The sequence below is a fragment of the Acanthochromis polyacanthus genome, chromosome 1 (assembly GCF_021347895.1).
Source record: "Acanthochromis polyacanthus isolate Apoly-LR-REF ecotype Palm Island chromosome 1, KAUST_Apoly_ChrSc, whole genome shotgun sequence".
Taxonomy (NCBI): Eukaryota; Metazoa; Chordata; class Actinopteri; family Pomacentridae; genus Acanthochromis; species Acanthochromis polyacanthus.
Genome location: NC_067113.1, coordinates 45,819,557 through 45,832,589, shown reverse-complemented (window position 1 = coordinate 45,832,589; position 13,033 = coordinate 45,819,557). Strand labels below are relative to the sequence as shown.

General features: G+C 41.9%; 1 protein-coding gene across 3 annotated transcripts in view; it reads left to right on the top strand.

Moving 5' to 3' along the window:
• The window catches only part of foxp2 (forkhead box P2), a 101,658-nt gene that overhangs the window by 15,561 nt on the left and 73,064 nt on the right, over window positions 1–13,033 (top strand). The window lies entirely within an intron of this gene.

The window sequence follows — 13,033 nt, the reverse complement described above, 5'->3', positions numbered from 1 at the left end:
ACCTGCTCCACGCTGCCCAGGGAGAACATCTTGTCTCCCTTCCTTTTCTTTTTCTCCCCCCCCATGCTTTCTCTTTCACTTTGTTTTTGTCTCTTTCTATCATTCCCCACGTCTGTCTTTCTCGCTCTTTCTCCCAGTCTCTCAACACAATATCACTTTTTATTTAGCTTCTCTGTTTTATTTTTTAAATCTACTACCTTTCCTCCCCCTCCTTGTTCTTCTCCCTGCTGTCCTATACAGTTTATTTTTTCTGGCTTTCTTCCCTGCTTCTCTTTTTCTGCTATTCTTTTGTTTCCCTTCTCCTGCCTTTCCAGCTGTCCGTTTTTATTTTGTATTATTTTGGGACCTCTTTGTCTGTCCTTCGGTTTTAAAGCCGCGCCGTCTCTTTGGCGGCGGTGTTCATCTTTTCTCTGCACCTGGCTGAGCACACGCACGAGCTTGCATGCACCGCCGCTACGCGACTGATTGAAACTTGTGTCTCAAAGTTGCTAATGTTCACTGGAGCATTATATTGCAGATAAAGTAAATAAACTAGGTTACCATGGGAGAAATCTCTGGAATAGACTGCAGTGATCTAGGCTTTCTCTTTCACACACACACATACACATAACAAGACACACATACATCAAGTGAATGGCTGAAGAGATGTCAGTGATGTTGAGGTGTGAGCAGAGCTGGGGTGGGGGAGATATTTTCTATGGCTCAGGAATTTCACAGGTTTAATGTTTTTTGAGGAGCTACCTCGAAAAGTAACAGTTGGACTCAAGATCTCCAGTCAAGTGGCCGCTTATATAGCCAGCACATAGTACAATGTGGGTATATGTGTAAGTTATAATGTGAAGAACTTTGATTCTTTGCTTGTTGAATCACCCGGAAGCCATACTTAACCAGATAGCTTTCACGGATAGCTTTGCCACGCACACACACTCCTTCTTTTATCCTCCTCACTGAACTTCAACTTTTCTTTTCAGAAGTTTTTTTTTTCTTTTTCAAACCCTCATCAGTCAGCGAGTTCAATTCAAATTATTTTTGTCAGAAGAACTTATTAGCTAGGCTAGTTAGCATATTGGTTAAATGTGAGGTCTGACTCTTTGTGGCTGCAGGGTTTTTACACCAACGTCCACTGAATGATCCCCTCCGTTTAGAGTGCGAGTGAGGCAGTAAAGCCACACATCAAAAGAACCCTGCATTCATATTTCCAACCTGGTATTATGTAAAACTTCCTTGTGTTCACTGTAGTTCCATTCTGTGCTGTAAAGTGGTATAGGTGACATGGTAATACATTTGCATTGTGCCCAATGATAAATACTCTACCAGGTCTTACTCACTCGGCTGCTTCCGAATGTGTCCGGACAGCGGCTGTATTGTCAAAGGCACGGGGTCATTCAAAACTCTGTCTCCCTTCCCTCTGCCTTTTGTCAAATATTTCTGCGCGGGTGATAGTTTTCTCATTTATTTAGTGAATAGTCGGCGGGTGAAGAAGAAAAAGAGTTTTACATTATGGAAATGATGGAATGGGTTATAATCTCCCGCATATTCATCACCGCAGACATTGGACCCTTGTGATACCGTCCTCCATTTGGCTATTGTTCCCGGTCTCTTTTCGCGTACTGTTCCCCTCAATGGGCAAAGCAGGCTTTAATCCTGTCTCTCTTTGGAATGACAATGTTTACTAGCTATCATTCAATAAGGAACCAGGAGCACGACACACATCCCTGTGTCAGTAAATGCTGTGTGAGGCGGCCACAGAAAGATATTGTTAGTCGTCTGAGGCTAGTTCAACAAAGTGATTGGACTTCTGTATGTTTTGCAACCTTGGAAACCTGTCAGAACTTTAAAACTTGATTTCTTTGTCGCACCTGCACTTACTGTGTACATTACTTTAAAAAAAAAGCCCTGCAGATGACTGTCCACGCAGCAACACACTACCATGGCAATGTTGGGTAATTATTGCCTCTAAGTAGGGATTAGGGTTGTAGATGTTGACAGTAAATTGGCTCTCATGCAGTGTGTTTAGCACACCTTTGTGTGGATCAGACACATTCTTGCAGAAAGGAAAGGTGACTGTACATAAACACTCCCCTTTTTTCTCTTTTGCATTGCCTGTTGTTGTGTATGTTGCATTTACCCAACAAATACAGCCTTATTTTTCTCCTTCGCTTCCCAATTTTTGTGAAAAGACACAAAAGCAAGCTCGTAAGATTTCTAAATATGCTGTACAGAGAAAAACAAATAGCCCGAAGCTAAGAATCGCTTTTTCCTTTCCCTCACCAAACTGTTTTCCTTTCAGAGTCTTGACAGCATTAGACATTAGCGCCGTAGCTGCTAACAATCATTAGTGTGTTTCCACCATTGTGTCATGCACTGTTTCCACCACCACCACACAACCCCCAGACATACCTCCTGCGTGTCTTCTTTCGCGCTGAGCAAGAAATGAAAAACAATCGGTACGACCTCCAGCGACCCCTCCTGACGCACAGTCAGTTAAATGGTTTGTAAGACGTTTAATTACCAAATGGTATAATCGTTATTCATCTCATCATTAGATGTATGATATTAAGTGAATTGCCTCCCCTGGGTCCCTGTGTTTCAAAGATCAATAGATTTAGATGGAGTTTGAAGGGGGGGTGTGTGTGTGGGGGGGCTGAGTGGGCAGTTAAAACACTTCTGAGGCCTCCGATATGAGCACATGCATTGTCTCTGTGATGCCCAGTGGTGACATTCATTCATTTATTTATGCAATTAGCTTTTATATAGGTTTAATTATGCTAATTCCTACGTCTGCACGCAGGACTGGCAGTATGTCACTTTTTAAAAAATGGATTTACAGCTCCTGGGTTTATTTTGATGGTGAAAGGACATGAAACAATGGACAAGGTTATGGCACCACAGACTTCCCATCAGCAGAGTGCTTGCGTCTGCACTTTGGGACACTTTGTTGGTATCAAGCATTGTTTGAAGGCATTGTGAAGATTGCTAATGCAGCGTGTACACCTCTGAGGCCCAGTAGCCTGCAGCTTGATATCGCCTGTATTCCCAATGTGAATATGGCTGAGTGGTGATCGGGGACTTGCTGCACCAGAAGCTGCTATTCACTGCAGCAAGCACTACTAGCCCGAGTTAATTGTCCATTATCTACTATTATCTAAGCTCTCCCTCTCTCTTTCTCTTTTATTCTCCCTCACTCGTGATTCTAGCCGTCACCACCAGTTTCACTCGCTCAGTATGCTGTATCCGCCACTTCTTTTTTCTACCCACTCCAGCAACCTTATACCAGAGCTGTAGCCAAGTCCTGGCAGCTGAGTTCAAATAGTAATAATGATTCCCTTTGTTCCTGAGCTACCTCGAACAGGATTCTGAACATGAAGTCAGCAAAGCTCCATGTTTATTCCTTGTCTTATCATCTTCACTGCTCGAGGTGCCTAATATTCTCATCCAGGGTGCAGATGTGAAGATGATGTATTCTAAAAAACATGCACAGACTATATTTGAATTGCACTTTTTAAAAAGTATGCTCCCAGTGATGACGTCTGTCGACGACGAGAAAAAAGTCTCTTATTTTGGATAAATAAATCCTATTATTTAAAGTTTACCAAAGGAGACGAGCTTCTTCTGCTGTCTCCAGCTTGATGACATGATAGATCTATCTGCTAAGGTGTTTGAGGAATCCTCAGAAATTTCACTTGATGGCACTGTTTTCCTTTTTGCTCCAGCTGAAGCAACAGGGCATGTTTTATGTATGCTGGGCACAGTGTGAAAAGCCTGGCTGTGCCACAGATATGTGTGTCTTCCTTTTTCTTCCTGTCCCTGGGCACCGAGAAACAGGCAGGAACACTGACAAACAATAAAATCATGCGCTATACTATTTTTTAAAAAATCATTACGCCTCAGATAAAAAATATTTGAAATGCAAGCACACATTGACACAGTTACGGTACAATAGTTTATTAACTTTTTTTGTGTGTTTTTGGAGTATTTTCATAGTTTTACTTGATGCTTCTTTTCTATAAAGAAGTTGTAAAAAATACATGAAATGGAGGGAATTCTCTCACGATTGAGCTCTTTAAATTAATTAAAATGTATTCCTCTTGTGCTGCCAGGCATCGCTTTAATTATTCCGAGCAAGATACTATAAGGCGTGGTGTGTTTCTTTAGTTTAATTCAACCCACACCTTCCTCTAAACTACCACTAGACATAGTGGAATCTTTAACATCAATTAGTCCCCATTAAATAGACCCGCACAAGCATTTAGATGCACTTTTAAAAGAGCGTTACATTAAAAAATAAATGAAAAGGATAAAATTCAGCTGAAAGGGACAAATGGCCACCGTTTGTCCATTAGTCTCCCTGTTGTCTAGGCAGGGAGGGGGGATTAAACAGAGTTTAACTAAGGGTTGGATGGATGGATTCGAGGTGTGCAGGGTGGAGGGGGTCAAGATCATATTAAGTGCTCACAAAGCAAATAGTTCAGCATTAGGATGTGTTGGTGTGGTGGTCCTGCCTCATGAGCAGCCCTTAAAAGAAGCAATATATCACAGTAAAAAATAACTGGAGCTTGTATTTCAGCATTGTGCGCATCATAAATAAAGGTGTGCCATGTGTAATTGAGGCTCGTGCGTGGGGAACTCGGCTGGAGATGAGAAATGGAAATCTGTGTACTGGTAAATAGATAATCACACAAAAGTAATTGAGGTTTTCAAACCCCAATCTAGTCTGCCAGCATGAGCTCGTTTGCATGTTAATCACGTCAGTGATTTCCCTTCATCACAGGGAAGTCCGTGCACACTTCCATAACCAGCTTTTAATTGCATTTAAAATGTCACAGAGGTGGAACACATGTAATTTAGCCAGAACTGTGTCCAAATTAATGGGTACTACTGAGACGCTCCATTGGACAGGGTTGGAAATGAGAGAGGCTGTCCATTGTTTGGGTCTTTATTAGAGATGCCTCAGTCTTCCCGTCTCTCCACGATAACATCTCTACAACACCTTTTGAAGTGTATATCAAGACTTCAAAATGAAATCTGACAAGCGTTTTGTGAACGACTTAACTCCACAATAGATGATAACTTCTTGCAAAATAAGCCAAATGGATGGACATTAAAAAGGTGGAAAAAGAAACATCAAAGGAAGCGACCACAAAGTCAAAGTGTTGGGTTTTAAATGGAGAAAGAAAGGGAGAAATAGTTTATTTTCTTTCATCACCAGGTGTTCTTTGGCGTATAAATTACCGAGATGATGTTTCCATAACACAGCTTAGGGCACTCTAGAGAGGGGAAACCTGCAAAACAGACCTATTTAATTTTTCATAGAGGTGGACCATCAGGAGCAATAAGCCAATATTCCTCTTCCCCTTTTCCAGATGCCTTCTACACTGCTGTATCTTACCAAAACCCAAGCCCCTCTTACTTTTTTTTTTTTTTCAAAAAAGAAAAAGTTCTGCCGAGACCTACATGAAAGGAAGGAACTGTTGAAATGTTAATTTTACCATCTGCTGTCGAGGCCTGCTACCTTTGTGTGTGTGTGTGTGTTTGTGTGTGTGTGTGTGTGTGTGTGTGTGTGTGTGTGTGTTTTCTTTTTTTCCCTGCCTTCTTTAATTCCCAGTAGTTCTGTTCTGTTTCATGAATGTGCTGCTATTTTGGCCGTTTGAAGTCATGGGGTCTCTGCGAGCGTGGCTTTGACTGCCTGGAAAATACAATGCCACATGGTGGATGGTGGAGACTGTCCCATTAGTTTCCTGTTTAGAGCCCGGTCCCTCCTGGTAACCCTGTTTCTTATACCAGTCCCAAGGTTCCAGTTACACTCCCATGCCCACCTCCGATACACAGTCTGTCAGTCTTGCTGACTTGGGCTTGCCCTTGCACTCTCTCCTTCCTGACTGTGCACATCTTTTGGGACCTATTTAGTGTGTTTATCTTAATGCTGAGGATTTTAATCACTCGTTTACAAGACCCCTAGCACCTTCATCTAATAAAAGTTTTTTTCTCCTTGCCACACAGTTTTCCTGTAAGTTTGACAAACCCTAGCAATTCTGTGTTTCCCCATTTTTATTTGTCCTGCCTTCCCATCACAGACGTTGACACTTTTAAAAGCAAAGGTAGATTGCCAAGTTTGCTGTGAAGATTCTGCCAAATGGATAGATTCCATTGTGAGATTTGATAGTTGGCAATTAGGGTGAGACATCCTGTGTGCAGAGTTGCTTAGCATTTTCCTTGGCCGGGACCGGATTGTTTAGTCTGCTCTCATTGTGAGCTGTTTCTGAGCTGCAGTTGACGGTTGTTTGCAGAGCGCTGGGGGAAAATGTGAGAGGGGCCAGTGCCTTTCTCTATTTATTTATTTTCCCCGTCCTTGGAGCTGGAATCTGATTTGTGTTCATGTTTCTCTATTCTCTCTGAACGGTTTTTAAGTGTGGCTGCTGAAATCTAGACTCTGTATGACCTCACTGCACGGCCTGTGTTTCATTAATGACCAGCCCTGTGGTTTGGGGAGAGGAATATTTTTCATATGACACCGCCTTGCATTAGCGCGGAGCGGCAGCTGCACAACCACAAAACCATCCAATTTTGTGGCTTTGAAAGGTGTGAAAAGTTCAGCTCCCTATAGCAAGCCTTGCATTTATAATTATACTCAGTGTATGCAAGGGTGCGTGTATATGTGTCAAGGAGCGGAACTACTGAAGACTTGTAAAAGAAACAAAAAAAAAAACACGTCACCTGCTAATGAAACATTTGTCTTTCATTCTCCTTGGCAACTTGTAAAGTAAATAGCGGAGATATATTTCAGACCGAGACGTTTACACACTTAAAGATTTGACATGTTACGCCTTCGAGAAGCCACCTAAAATAACAAGCAGAAATTCAAAGTGGAGTAGGTAGCATTTTGACAGCTTGATTCATCTGTAATAAATATTTCATTTCAACATAGTTTTATACTGTTTGGACCCTTAGAGTCCCTAATACAAGCAAGTCTTTTTAAGTCTTTTTTTTCAAGTGCCACATCTGGCATAAGAGGTATTTCTTTGCAGATTGATTGATTTCCCAGGCTTTGACTCATGCAAGCCACATAGCAATTGACTACGAAGCATGCAACAATTCACAGACACACGTAGCAAAGCCTCTGTACCCCTCAACCTCGAAAAAAGCTCAGACACTAGACTACTGTAACTCTGCTTGGTACCTTGCAGGATATTGAATATCCAAAAGGAAACCTCAGATTTGTCCCGTCCCATAACAAAGAGCCCTTGTGCTGCCGCCCTCCTTATCCACTTTCCCTCTCACTTTTAAAACCGGTCCTGTCATCATAACACAACAAATACAACTTCTCTGAAATCATAACACAGCATATTTCCAGATAATTCCTAGCCATTCATTTTGGTGCGCTCCTGTAGTTCTGTCAGCTTTAGGTGGAAAAGGGGAGAGATTGAGGTTATTCACCAAGGCTCAGGGAGAGTGAACAAAGGAGAAGATTACCTAATAGTCCTGCTATGTATTTGAAGTGGAGCCTGCTGTTTGTTTGGGGAGGTTTCGGGGATGGATGTGCAGGGAGATGTGTCACAGGCAGTTGATGGGTACTTTTACGTTGTCAGAAACATCCCCTTTACCATTTGTCTTCTTAAATAGATGGCAACAGGCTTCGACAGGGGCCAAAAGACAATACAGAGAGAAAGTTGCTGTTTCCCAAGTTCGCAAAGTTATGAAAAATGTCGCCTCAAAGTGTAATTGGGTGCCTTTGTTTGAATTAAAAGTCACCGATGAAGATTTCCTGACAAGTGTTGTAAGCCACTGATGCACGCTGCACACTATTTCTGGCCCTCGTGTCATGAGATGTATAATGAATTTGCTCTTGACTTGTATATGTTTGTAAACAAAAATCTTGCCAGTTGTCGTGCGGAAATAAGTTCCATATTATCCTCATGCAAGAAATGAATTCATAGTCACAGCACAAACATCATCAACCTGGTATAAACCACTTAATTACACGCCAAGGCTGCGTAAAACAAACTGAAACAGGAATACTTGTGTGCATCTGGAAGCAATTCATTTAATTTGTTGTATAATTTTCTTAGATTAACCTCATTAAAAAAACACATTAAAACGTACGGTTGGCAAGGTGCACAGATTTCTAGATAAAAGGTTGTGATCCACGCAGCATAAGATGAATCAATTTTGTGAACAATACAGTTTTCTTATTTACATTTATAAAGCGTTTGTTTCTCTTTTTTGTAAACGCAGTATAACCCAAGACACTCGATTGATAACTTATAAAAAGGGTTTGCTGAATTTCGTTTTTTTTTAATTCTACAAATTGCAGTCTTCCTTTCTCCTGTGATTTTGAACAAACAGTTACAACCTTTGATTCTCTGAAATCCCTGCCAGCCGTTTCTGTTTTGATAAATTGTACATCTAGTCCTATTTTCAAAGTCATCAGCGATTGCTTTTTTGCCACTCAGAGCACTGAACATGGACAGCTTTTAAAGGTAGTGAGTAGGTCTGATAAGTGGCTCAATCCTTGTACTAAAGCATTTTTTACTGAAGGTTTAATAGCTACTGTATAATGAATTATAATGTATTCTCTCCAATTGCAAATTTCCTCTAATACAGCCCTTCTACAGTAGTGAAAAAGTCCATCTGAATATTATTGTGACCAGCTTTTTAAGAATACAAATCAATTGCATGATTTTAAGTAGTTAGACTCATACTTTTGTTGTAAATTTCCCCCAATGCCAAATGGAATGGTGCTTGTATAACTGGAATAGCTAACCAATTTGAAAGTAGTGACATTTTTCATCCCACAGATGATTTGCTGTGTTTGTGGTACATCATGGTCAGTTCTAAGTCAACCGTAGGTGTTAGTATAAAATACAACTGTTCAGTCGAACATTTCAGCCTAGTTTGAACTCATTGAAAAGCAATAGGCTTATGAATCATCTTGCTGTTCCAAGTTAATGGAACATACCTTTCAATGACAGCGTGTACCAGCACATCATCAAAGTGAAACTTCCAAAGTTCCGCTTAACTTGTTGCTGAAATAGTTTCTCGTTTTCAAGAAAATTGCTGTGCGGCAAGTCTCAAGAAGTGTATCAGGGAATCTTCCCTGAAGGAAAAATTGCCACTTGCATACTTGTCTTTGACCAAAGTGAAGCCCTCACACACTCCAGGGAACATGTGCTGTTTAGGAAGATATAAAGGAGTAATTTTATTACTCGGTACATCTCCCCTCAGAAGCCATTTCATTTTTCCTTTCAGCCTCCACAGAAGCCTTTATTTGATCTCATATTCCAGAGTATGACTGCCTCAAACCAGTCGGACTCCGTTTATTTTCATTTGGAAAACACATTTAGCGTTGAAGGGATGGCAAAGGATTTAAGTGAAGAGCAGGGGGTTCTGGTGTGGAAGGGACTGAGGCAAGTTTCTCTATCACATGTTAATGTCTTCCTGCAGGGATTGTTGGGAGCCAAACTTTGTATTTTGCTCTCTCAATTTGATCAATGCGACTACTTTCAGCGCAATCAAGAAAAATCTGTCAAACAAAACCGCTTTTTCATCCTGTCCACCTCGCAAAATACTTTCTTGCAAATAGCTGTTAAGTTGCATCCTTACAGTGAAATTGATACAGCTGGATACCCTTTACTCAGTGCTTTGAAATTGCAGATCACTGAAAAAGTGTGCCCTTTATTAGGCAGCCCACTTAGGCAGCCCAGATGTAGCTGGTCACTTGAGAGGGAGACTTCCTCATAAACTCTGAGCCTTTACAGCGGGCACAACACCCAACTGTGGAGTCAAAATTAACCCACAACCTTCCTGCGACTCCACATACTTGGCTATTTGCTGAATCCTGAACCACTGCAGCTGTCTGGAGAAGCCTGCACCTTATACAAAGTCGCACATTTCCTAAGAATCTCCCCTCTCTCTCCTCATTTATCAGTGTTTCTGTCTGTCTCTCTGCCTGTGCCGGCAGCACCTACATTCTCTCCAGCCTGTGTCGGGTGACAGCACAATGAAAACATTTTTGTGAAAAGTGTCGTTTCAGTGCTCCGGAAGTCCCACTCACCTAAATAGTTCCTTCTCTATGTCTTGTCTGTCTTTTTTTTTTCTTTCTTTTTTTTCGTGTGGGCGGCGGGGCGGTGTGTGTGGGGGGGTATCGCAGCCCCCACTGGGCTCAGTTCCACACATTGAATTACCTCCAGATGTAATTCCTGTCCCCCACCCTTCACCCTCAAATTAGTGGCTAGTAAAAATTAGGTTTGAATTAGCCGCGGTGTGGAGAATATGAGAGTTTGAATTTTCCATATAATGAGTTTATTATTCTTTGCTAGAATGCCGTTTTCCTGAATTAATTTGATCATTTTTTTTAAGGTGTAATTGGTATCTAGTTGAATGGTGTTTTAGTCATGAATGGATAGCCACTGTGTCAGCAGTAAGTCAAAAGGCCGCGGTAATCAGAGGACTGTGAAGTCCACTTTCTAGCACTGTAAGAACCAGAAAGCTCCACGTCTCAGTAGCTTCTGGAAATTAATCCCAAACTTTCCTTATTGTCTAATTTATGGTCAGTGTTCAAATCTTTGTCCTGCATGAAAGTATTTTTCACTGCTACTTGCAAATGCATTGACAGGATTCCTTGGATGTTAGATAGCGGTTGTTGCATAGCATATACAGGTGTTGTGCTCCTTTGACTGCCACTGGAGCTTGTCTCGCTGGCATTCAACTGTGTAGCTGTGGTTCTGGGAATGATAATCTCTTTGGCAGAGCTGGAGCGGTGGGATCCTCAGACACTACAGATCACTGTCATAAATGGGTTTCAGATTCATCCCTAACAGGAAATCTGGATGACTATTGAATCTCACTTTTTTGTCTGCTCCTTCATCTTGGTGACATCTCAGTGGCCAGGAACATTCAAAAACATAACAACTCAGTAGTATGTACTTTTCTCTAAGTATGAATCCAATTAAACTGCAGCTGCCTTTACTATATGATAATATCGACTACTGTGAAAAAAGGAAGTTGTCTACCATGCGCTACTCTTTCATCTAATTCCAATAGGCTGTATAACAGGTAAACTGCTGTGAGCTGCACTTGCTTGTTTAAATTTATCCATCTCAGCTGAGCCTTTGATTTCAGCAACTCGTTTAATTCAAATACGCTTTTGAAGAAAAGCCATTTTTTAGGAAGGGGGGTTGGGCATTGGAGGCGGCTATGGTGGTGGTGGTGGTTGAGGGGGGAGTAAGAGAAGGCACAGGAGGGCCAATTTAACCTGGAGTGTCTGTCGCTAGTCTACCAGCTCTTTCGTTTCAAGAGGCCCGGTCAGCTTGAACTGTCTGACTTCTGTCATTTCGATCTCTTTTTATTTTTCTGCTGTAATGTATACTTTAATTCCCGCCCGCCTGCCGTCTGTGTGTAGCGGTGGCATCGGCAGAAGCAGCTGGAGGGGAGGTGCAGGTATCATTAAGCCTTGGAGAAGCACCAGCGGAACGCTGCTGAGTGCTATACGTGGCTCCTTGCAGCGCGTGTTGATATTTCTGGGCCCAGTGAATGTACAGCCTAGTTTATTTTCAATAGGAACCCGAGGCCGGGCTTGGCCATAGTCCCCCCCCCCCCCCCCCCCCCCAGCTGCTTACTTGGACTGTTGATATTGAGTCAAGCAAACACTCTCTCAGGGATGTCCTGTTGGGCACTCGGCCAAAGTCGCAAATGGAAGTCACATGTGGAGACTCCCAGAGGAAGGCAATGAGGCCTCAATTCACACCCATAACCAATAATAATCAGTTGTGCAGGTTTTATTAAAAACAATCCTAAAATACCAATTTTTCTAGTCTAAATGACCACACCTTTCATTTGTCACTGATTTAAAAATTGAATATTTGCTGAAGTAACAAAAATGCAACATAAACAAATCAACATCTTTATTGCAGTAATCAGGCAGCCGTCTACTTTCATTGAGTGCTCTGATTTTTTTTTTGCACTAAAATACATATGCAAATATATTTGGACACTGTCATTATCATCCACTTAATAGGCATTTCATTAGGGATTTTCTGAATGCACGGTGCAAGGCAAGTTGCCATGGATACCCCGGTGCTTAAGTACAGTATATTAAAACGGTGCTGCCTTCCAACCACTTATATAATCACCGGTCCGTAATGGTCTCTGCTCTGTGGCCATAAGCAACAAATCGTGTGATCAACATTGCCCAGCACTAAAAGGAACCCTACCCCATCATTATTCCTTATTTGGCTTATTTATTTATCTTTTAGGGAAAGGACTTAGTGGATCATGAATTGTGCTTGTGGAACATTTGTGGAACGACTCATGAATGGTGCTCATATTTGAATGCTTCATTTCATATGTGAGGCGTTTTGCTCTTTGGGAACATTGTTGTCAGTGGCTGTAGTGAAATCACTTCATTTTGTCTGATTAAATGTGAGAACGGAGGAAGGAAGTGGACTGGATAACCTCGCAGTGAAAAGTGAACATCATTGCTGGTTTTGGCAACAGCAGTTTTTCCTCTGTGCATCTCACTCTTTTGTGCTAATTCCATTTGTGAATATTTGAAAGATACAAAGCTCAGTGTTTTTCCTTTCATAAATTCTTCTCATTTAGGTGGAAGGTTGTTTAGGGGTTAATAAAGAGTGAGTCACATGGCTGAAGACTGGGCTGCCACTGACTGACAAACCTTATGGCAGTGCATGTACTTTAGTGGTAGTGCTGATGTGATGGTGGCAGAAATGAAGGGAAACTGCGGCGCTTGACTTTGTCTTATTCCCCAGAGGCAGTGCACTTCATGGTAGCTTTAATTGAAAATGAATAGCTGGTAGTCGTGTGCGTGCGTGTGTGTAAACTGTGGAAATTATAGCGGTGCTGGGAGATGGGAAGCAACATCCGCCGCTGTTGTCACGGCGTTGCACTGCATCTCAGATCGCTGCTCCCCCCACTGCTGCTGCTGCTCTTGCCAAAGTTGGTAACCAGCTGCTGCCACCATCACCCCTCCCCACTGTACCCACTACACATGTCTATCTCCCTCTCCCCCATTTTCTCT